Below are 9,338 nucleotides of genomic sequence, written 5' to 3'. Positions count from 1 at the left end.
TTTTTTTGTGTTTGTTTTTGTTTGGTTTTGTTTTGTTTAAGCAGTTTTTACAAGCTTGCCGAGAGTTTCTTTCCCTCGCATTCAGAACTCCGCCTTAGACTCTAAGACGTTTCTGTGTCAGGCTGTTCCCTGTCAGGGCGCCGGCCCCACAGCTCTGTCCGCTCCCCCCGGCATTGAAGCAAGGCCGTGATTGTTTGCGGGTTTTGTGCACACGGTTGTAGTGGAGGTTGGTGGGTGTGGTGAGTGAGGGCACCGAGGGACGACAGGAATTTACAGACCTGCCATAAAGATAAGTCAGCAACAGCCATAAGCACTAATGAAGCAGGAACACAACTGTGATGAAGAGGCAGACAGAGCATACAGAAAATGCAGTGTAGGAGCACGCTGAAAGACACTGATGGACTGTACTTGGAGCACACTTTCCATCGTGATCATCCCCTTCCCATTGGATTCATTGAGTGCTGTAAATGTAAACTAGATACTAACCAGTTTCATATATGGACTCTGGCCTAAGTATGCAGGATTATTTGGGCATTGTTCTGTTGAATGGCATCAAATACATCAAATGTCCACTTGCTAAGAAAGGGAGCACACAAACCTTAAGACAATTCTGCCAGGTATGGAAAGGCCATTGTGGGGAAGTTAGAGAGGAAGACAGAAGAAAACAAAAGAGAATTGCAAAAGAGACAACAGGCAGCACTAGCCAAAAATATAAGTTGATAGATTAGACCAGTTTTGTCAAATCATGTATTCAGTCCCTTTTTCCTCTGTAGAACATTCAGCTGGCTCTAAAGCCTGTCAAATGTAGTAGGAGGGGATATGCCCAAACATATATCCAAGGCTACTTTTCTGGTATTTGGTTAGCTTACTTTTGAAATATATATAGTGTCAACATACATACAAATTAGAAATTAATTGATTCAGAATAAAAATTGCTATTCACTCTGGCTAGTCTTTGAGCTGTCTGATATCTCATGCTCAAATTAAGGCTTAAAAAATGAAAGGAAACAGTTTTATGGAACTTCAAATAGTTTCAGTAGAGTATCTGCCAATTCAAACCCAGTACTTACCAAAGTGTTGGAAACATCTACATAGAGACATGAAGACCAAGCCAGATTGGAGTGGGTTGCAAATATATTTCTACATTATTCTCCCTAATCTCCTAAAAATAGTTGTTGGGCTTTGACATTTTAAATAAAAACTTGACTTGAACATCACTTGTATAATGATGTTTAGCTTTAATTTGCATGGATTTAGTGTGACCTGCTCTCAGGACTTAAGTGGTTGCTCATCTAGTCACAGTGGTAACTAGAACATCGATATTGTTCTTCGCAAGTCACAGCATCTACGAGAAGTAAAGATCTAGGCCCTGAATCTTCTGATGAATGTACTCATGCATGAACTTCCAAGGATGCCAGGCTGCCATTAGCTCATCTCAATATTATGTTCATAATAGCAGGTCATCTCAATATTATGTTCATAAAAATTTTACTAAGTTTTCTGTGGATTGCTTAAATGAAGTGAAGCTTTCTGTTCTTTACTTGCAATCCAGCACATAACAAAACAGTAAATCTGCCTCCTTATGCACAAATATGTCATGTGGCTTAAACAACATTGTATTTATACATTATCAATTTTGGGGTATTTTAACCTGTTAAATATATCTTTTTCTCTACTTCTCTGGAATCCTTTACTCATTGTCTTTTAAGCAATCAAATAATCTTTGTTATATTTTAAAAGAATTAGTGTTTAGTTAAAGGGTATCGTAAACCCCTCAGATTTATGTTAGAATGTTACAGATCGCAAAGCATCAGTTTCATAGTACTTGTCAGTTCCATACAGAGAATCACAAAATTATTACATGTAATTCCAAAAAAAGGATTCATAGGCCGCAAAATGTGTCCATTCTTTCCAGTTATGTGAGGTTGTCTAACAAAATGTCTTTTGTCTCTGTAAAGCCTACAAACTAACTTAAATATTTATTTTAATCTACCTTCTATGAAGCTAAATCTCCAAATTGCAACATGCTTCCAGTTCACACTGATTTCAATGAGCTTTGATTACATCCAGTCACCGCGACCGTCCCATATAGAACCTTCTACCCAAGTGGATTTTACTTATGCCTAAAACTGTCTCTCTCAGAAGAACCTTCATGAATTCCTATAGCTCAAACTGGTGTACCCCATTAAAGCAGCCAATAACAACAGCAAACACATCATTTTATCAAACTGAAAAATGAAGCCAGCTAACTGTGGACAAATTGGTTTTGAAATCGAATTGAAGAAACATGAAAGCTTATGCAATGTGAAATAAACCAAACCTGAACAAAGTGCAAAATAAATTGTAGACAAAAAGTGAAGTGTACTATACAGAACATCTGTAATGCAGGACAGATTTCAGGCAGCACAATTAGTAACTGTATTTCTCCTTGTTTCCTGTTCTTCCACCTCTTCTTGCCCACTTGATGCGAATGTTGGATTGGTATAGAATCAGAAGCAATCTTTAGCACACCTATGATGTCCGAGGGGATTGCATGTTTACATGGGGATGGGCACTCGACATCGTACAGCTGGCTGCTGAGGGCTGAATGGTGCTTTTGATTGTTTGGAAGGTGAACCCCCACTGGCATAAAAATGAAACTACCCTGTACGGGGCTTTCAGGTCTCTTGGCTCAATGAACACCCGCTTTTGTTAAGCATTACTGGGGATAGGCGCCACAGCAGTTCATAATCTCTATTCTTTCTCCGTCTCCTAGAGCACGTGGATGTTTTTCCAGTACAGCACCAACTCTGTCAGTGTGGTGCTCCCACGTAGCAGTTCTGTCGGGACATCACCTAATACGCACTTCTTTCTTTGGGTTCCTGCATTGTCAGAGGTAGGAGTAGGATGACTGTGACGTCAGACCTGTAAGAATGTACAAAGTAAATAGACAAAATAAGACCTACAAAACAGACAAAGAATCACAGACTAATTTGAAGGGGCAGCAGTGGACTCCTGCCTGTATTGGGCCTGCAGTACATGGCTACTTGGCAACTTCTGTCATTGTTGCTATACCATTCATATATTTTGAGAGCAGCAGCCTAGACGTAAATGTGCATGTGTGTTTATCTAAGCAACACACCATGTCACCATAGATCATTGTTTTGTGCTTTTGGTGTAATTCTTTTAATACAGGAAGTGTTTCTAGTTTCCAGCGACCAATAACTGACTTGTCAGGGCTGTAGTTAGAATGAAGGTAGTCTCTTTTGCCAGCTACAACTTTATCTCTGTTTTTCCATGCTGGACAAGTCATTGGAGATCCAAGCCTTAGAACAGGACATTCCAGACGAGTTACAGTGTCCCTCAAAGCATTTGGATGAGTTTTTCAGAAGGCTGATGGCTGTTCATCTTATAAACAAAGCTGCTGAGATAGTCCAGGCAGGTTTGTTCTGGCAGCTAATTTAACTGACTCTTGTGGAAGCTTTAGAAATATCCCCTCAAAAGTTATCTTACCAGGAGTAATTCTGACAAATGAGTTTAAGTAATTAGCATTTGAATAGCACAAACAAACCAGAGTGATCCTTTTGCTCTTTTTGACACTGAGTTCCATGCCTAAGCAGCAGAACCATTTCACCTTTGCTATTGAGAGTATCACTAATTTATCTTTGCAAAAATGGTGACTATTGAATGGGAGGACCCTTCCTAGAAATAGTCTTTACTTACTCTCCACCCTGGAAAGAGCTTTCACTGAGATAGAATAAGGCACATAGTGCAGCTTTTGTCCAAAATTCTATACTGGTTATAGGCCAGCCATTATTACTTGTGCAATGAAACTCTTTATTGAGCTTCAATCCATAAACATTTTGCTTCTGTGAGTTGTAAAATATTTTTTCTAATCGTTTAAAGTCTTTTGTAAAAAATTTTGAAAATTATGGAACCATGGGGCAGTAGTTGGAACTGCCAAAGGAAGATTATAGAATTTTATGGCTTACACTTTTTATTTGGCTTGTGCTTTCTCGTTTTCTTCCCCAATGCTCATGTACTCAATGACAAGAGAAAGACAGGACATGCACTCTTTTTATGCTCAAAGCAAATCTTATCAAGAGAAGCCAGTCCTTCCCATCTTTTCAGTCCCTAAGCACTGACTGGGAAATTCCTCCTACATTTATCGAATACAAATAAAGATGGGGGCAGCACTTCTGGAATCCTATTTTTACTTATCTATCCAGATAGCTGAGATGCCATGGTGAAGCAGAAAATAAAAACGGATTTTGTTGAAGTAGAAATGCTGAAAGAATGCTGCTTTGGTCCACAAAACGAATGTTTTAAAGATAGTTATAAAATCAAGCCAGCTTCCATGCAGTAGGAAGAAGGGGCAGTGGCATTATAAAGGGTAGCGTGGTGCCAACAGTCGGGAGTTTCCTAGAGCTCTGCCCCAGAGCGTGGAAATGTGCCGCAACCATGCTGCAAGTTGCGTGTTAGAGGCAGGCAATACACGCAGGTACCCAAAGTTGAGACTAGCTGCAGACGCAGAAGGCAATCAGGAAAACTGCCAATGTGTGAGCCTGAATGTGGAGCGTCCAAGTAAACATGTTAACAGAATAATTTTCCCATCTGGCTTCTGGCAAGCACCTGTTACTGGGGACTGGCTGGTGAGCCTGCAGTCCTATGGATCATGTAGAGTGCATTGCCTCCCTTGCAGCATCTCAAGCCAGCTCTTGAGCCACTCTGCAAAGTAATTCCTGTGAACTTTAGCTTCCCCTTCCATGTTTCCTTTATCTCTTCCTGAGAATAATGTGCACTTACTCTTCCCTAAAAATATAATATTCCTAAGAACAAAATACTCCTTGCCCACTCAGGCAGGAATAAGGCATTTGTACTGCCAGTTTACTAAATGTGTTGTTAAGCTACACCAACCAAAGCAGTCCTTAACAATTGTATCATTGTAACTCTTCATTCTGCCAGGATACCCAGTGACTTTTATTTTTCAACACCCCCTGTTTTTGCAGTTAATTTTAATCTCTTATTATCCAAAACAAGCAGTTTGACTACTTTAAATTTATGTAATCTATAAACATTACAATGCGTTGACAGAAAATTCTTTTGGAGCTCCTGAAGGTTATTTTGGTCATCATTTTGTAACTTCAGTAAAGCAGAAATAAATACTACTGTTGCATAAATGCCAAGTCTAGCAACCAGAAAGCTTCAAGAGGTCCTCTCTGAAAAGCTAAGATTGTGAAATAGCTGCAAAACAAATATGTCGAACATTGGTTTAAATACTGGAATACTTGTTTCCTTCTTTTAGTACTCATAACCTATTCAGTCTGCATATCAGGAGAGACACATGGAATTCATGTTGATACACAGAAACTTTCTTCAAGTATGAATAGGGCTAGTTGACAATTACTATACTATTCATCCATTCTTCAAAGTAATATTTTTGCAGGAAGTGTCTGAATTCTTTGTTTTAGCAGGGACTAATTAAATTTCTCCAGTTCATGGAGATAAATAGAAGGTTCAGAAAAGGTTCAGATATACCATGCAATTATTATTAGTGAGGCATTGCTACATAACATAGCAGATCAATTCATACACCTTCCAGAAAAAAAGCTCTTTAAAGGTTTTGTACTGATGACTGTAGCAATACTTGGCAGTTATGAAAGAACTCAGTTGCTGTTATATAAATTCTTTTGTGGTTCAGCCTTAGAAAACCACATTTTGACTACTTCTTCCCCTTTTTTGCTCGTATCATTTAGGTTTTGTACATTCTGGCAACAGCAGGTAGCTTCTATCAAACAACCTTAGGTGAAACCCAACACGAATTCACTAGTCCATGCCCTTTTTACTTACTAGACAATCATTTTCCCTTTTCCAGGCAGAGTGCCCAGAGACTTTGCTTTAAGCAGCTAACAGCAGTTCCTCACAACTGATCTTTAAGAAAACACCCAGTCTATGTGCCACCCTATATGGGTGTCCTTTCTAGCAGATATTCCCAATGGCAATCTTTATCATAATTGGGAAGCAAATTAATTTGTTTATTAGCTGTTCCGTTGTGTGGGATAGCGGTCACAGTTCCACAAGGAAAAAAGGTTTCTTGCTGGTTCGTTTTTGGCAGTATTCAGTTACTGTTAAGTAATATAAATGGTATTTTTCTCAATAACAAGAGGAAAATAAAAGACAAAATGAGAATAAAATGAGCAAGAAACTGTGCCATTAAAAGTAACCAGACATATCCAGAAAAAGGGAATAAAGAAACATTTTTCCACACTGAAAATGCAGGAAGTTTGGGTGAAGTTACCTAATTGGGAATGCTGGCAAAAGTGGCTAAGATAGATACCTTCAGTTCTGTGTTTGAAATACACATTTGAAAATCTTTACTCATGTTAACAGTTCATATGTATATTTACATTTTTATATATATATTTATATACATACATTCTTTTTTCCTTGGGCATCTAGTGCTAGTGAAAATAATGGAAGCATGAGCTTTTTATATTCAATCTTTTAAAGTATACACTTGGTCAAGTTAATTGAGACTGCATTTGATATAATTACTTGAGGCTTTATCTGCAGAGTCTGGAAGCCATGGCTGAGTGGTAAGCACCCCTTGAAATACACAGGAGGTAAGGGAACTCAGAATTTCACACCTTAGTCCAATTTTTGTAAAACAGAAAACTATCGGCAAATGGGTTTCCTGATCATAAAGCAGTTAGCTACTGCCTATGAAAAGTGAAGAATATTTTTGTCTTCTGTATGTTATTCATCTTAATTTCTGAATTTATAAATGGGAAATAAACTGCATTTGAAGAAGTAAGTTACTTTGTCAAAGCAATTTTGATTCTCTTTTCTTGTACACGTCACACTTTGGTGCTTCCAGAGATAATCATGCTGGGCATGTGCACAAGAATATTTTTTCCTCTGTAATGGAAACCACATGAGTATCCTCAGAATTTTTCCACTTTAGAAATACTGTTATTCTTTAGCATACTGAATTATTCAGATTGTGTAAGAGATTTCCAAGTGCCTAATTTACGTTATGAAAAAGAGAAAGATAAGTGCTCTAGAATCATCATAAATGGACATCAAACTGTAGGTCCACAGGTCAGATCTAATGCATTTGTTCAAATTTCCTATCAATTTGATACTGCACAATAGTACAGCCCTGCCAGCAACAGTGACCAAAAAATGCTTACATATAAAATCTCCTGGCAAAGTAAAGTACTACCTTTTTTCTGGTGAATGGGTTCTGTTTAAAAATTTAACTCGAAATAAAAGGTGTTGATTCAGGTGGGCTGCCACCAGGCATGATGGGTATTTGTGTTTGGTTCAGATACAGGGTTATTTTTAACAATGTAAAAAACTGCTAGTTTGTGGTCAGGATTTTCCTCCCGTTTAAACAGAAGTTTATTTTTAGAATTTTCTTGGCCTCTGCATAGGTACAGAAGGCAACACTGCTGTTCAAAGCTTGAAAAGCACAACCTGTAAGCATTTAGCGATTCTGCTTCTCTGGAGTGTCCCAGCCTGTTTGCAAGTAGGGCTGTGAATATACTCACAGAAGTGTTCTGGGCTAGTCATTCTGGATTCTCTATTCTTAAGTAGTTTTCGAGGTGTTTTTAAAGTAAACAGAAATGTCTCTCCTCCTTCTGAATGAAAATGTCTACCTGTGACCTTCCAGGATGGAACATCTGCCATTACCTGTAGTGCAGCAACACACTGTTTATTCAGAGTGATAGAATTTCTTACACAAAGCCCACAATCTTCTTCATCAGTCTGGGCTGCCTTTTGGTCATTACAAATTGCTGCATTTCTTGAAAGATGGATACTGATGTACAATTGTTTATTTAGCAGAATATCACTGCAAAAGTCTGCAATAACTTAAAAATAAGTCACAGGGAAGTATAGCAAACTCTTGAAAGCTACAGCTGATCTTCATGGGCAATACTTGCACTATTTAATAAACAATGAAGTTTAAAGATCTTGCTCTGGGAGGAACTGCTTTAATAATCGAAACAGAAATGAACATAAAATATCAGTATCTGCTTAAGAGTTGGGTCTTCTACTTAAGAGTATAGATTCATATTAGTTTTTACCCTCATATCTGACTTATATAGTTATTTATAGAGTAGCAGATAATGGACAGGTGCTCTTTCCCAGATACTAAGTGAAAAATTCTGGAAGCTAAGGTGGGAGTGTTGCTGCAGCTCTTTATTTCTACTGTTGTTTCATTACCTTCTTAGATCTCATTTTTGTGTTGTTTTTTCTTTCCACAATTGTATTTCTGTTTTTCTTTTGCATTACACTTTTATAAAAACTCACAATAGATAATTTTTATAATTCTAGAACTCTTCACTGTTGCATCAGCTAGAATGATCCACGCTTCATTAGTAAAGCTTCCAGTGAAAAGAAATATTTGGGTTTAGAATTACCGTGCTCATGATAATGGTGGTGGTAGTGAGAAATCAGATGTTGGTCAACCCTCCAAGAGCTACTCTCTTAAGCCCATCTTTGGCTTGCATTTGGAAACACTCTTTATCACCACGAAGCCTACAGCCTGTGTTTTGTTGTTGTGGGTGTTTTTTAATTTAAAATGAAAGCTGACATTCTGCAGAATCTAAATATACCACATGGAATTCCCATGCACCAGACAGGCTGCACACAGTGATCCGGCAGAGCATCTGGTAGCTTTGGCTCAGAATGAACAACTCCTGACCCTTGACACAGAGAGAACCAGAGAATTGCTTGGTTTTATATATACATATTTTAAAAAAAAGTATTAAAAAAGGCAGTAAAAATACATAATTCATTAATACTTCTCTTTAAACAAAAACAGATACAACCAGAAAACTTGATTTTATTTCTCAACACAAAACCAACAGAATAATTTTGTCTAAGTAGTTTAATGGTAACTCTGCCATTTTCATACCACATATAAAATTTATCCTATACAGTTTTACATACTTTGTTTAGTTAACAGTCTGTACTGAAGTTGCATAGGTAAAACTACATAAGACAGATTGCAGCAGATGGTAGATGATCAGCAAGTCCTCATCTTTCTCCTTGATGTCCAGTATTTCAATCCAATTGCTGAAGAGAAGCAATAAATGCTGCATCTAGCATTAATGATGAACTGGTGAATAGATGAAAAACCATTATGGACTATAGACAAATGTACAACGTTACAGAGAAAAAAGAAATAAAACCTCATGTAGTAGTACAAAATGTTAAGATTAAATCCTGCCTGAAAAACAGTAGTTGACTAATTCATATGTATGAAGTCCTTAAATAACATCCACATTGAAGTCTCTGTAGTTGTTCTTTACGTCTTACATATATTCAAAAATTCTACCTCCTTTTTTGCA

The sequence above is a fragment of the Cariama cristata genome, unplaced genomic scaffold (genome assembly GCF_000690535.1).
Source record: "Cariama cristata isolate BGI_N322 unplaced genomic scaffold, ASM69053v1 scaffold20531, whole genome shotgun sequence".
Taxonomy (NCBI): domain Eukaryota; kingdom Metazoa; phylum Chordata; class Aves; order Cariamiformes; family Cariamidae; genus Cariama; species Cariama cristata.
The sequence above is the reverse complement of the archived record's forward strand: the minus strand, read 5'-3'. Positions refer to the sequence as shown.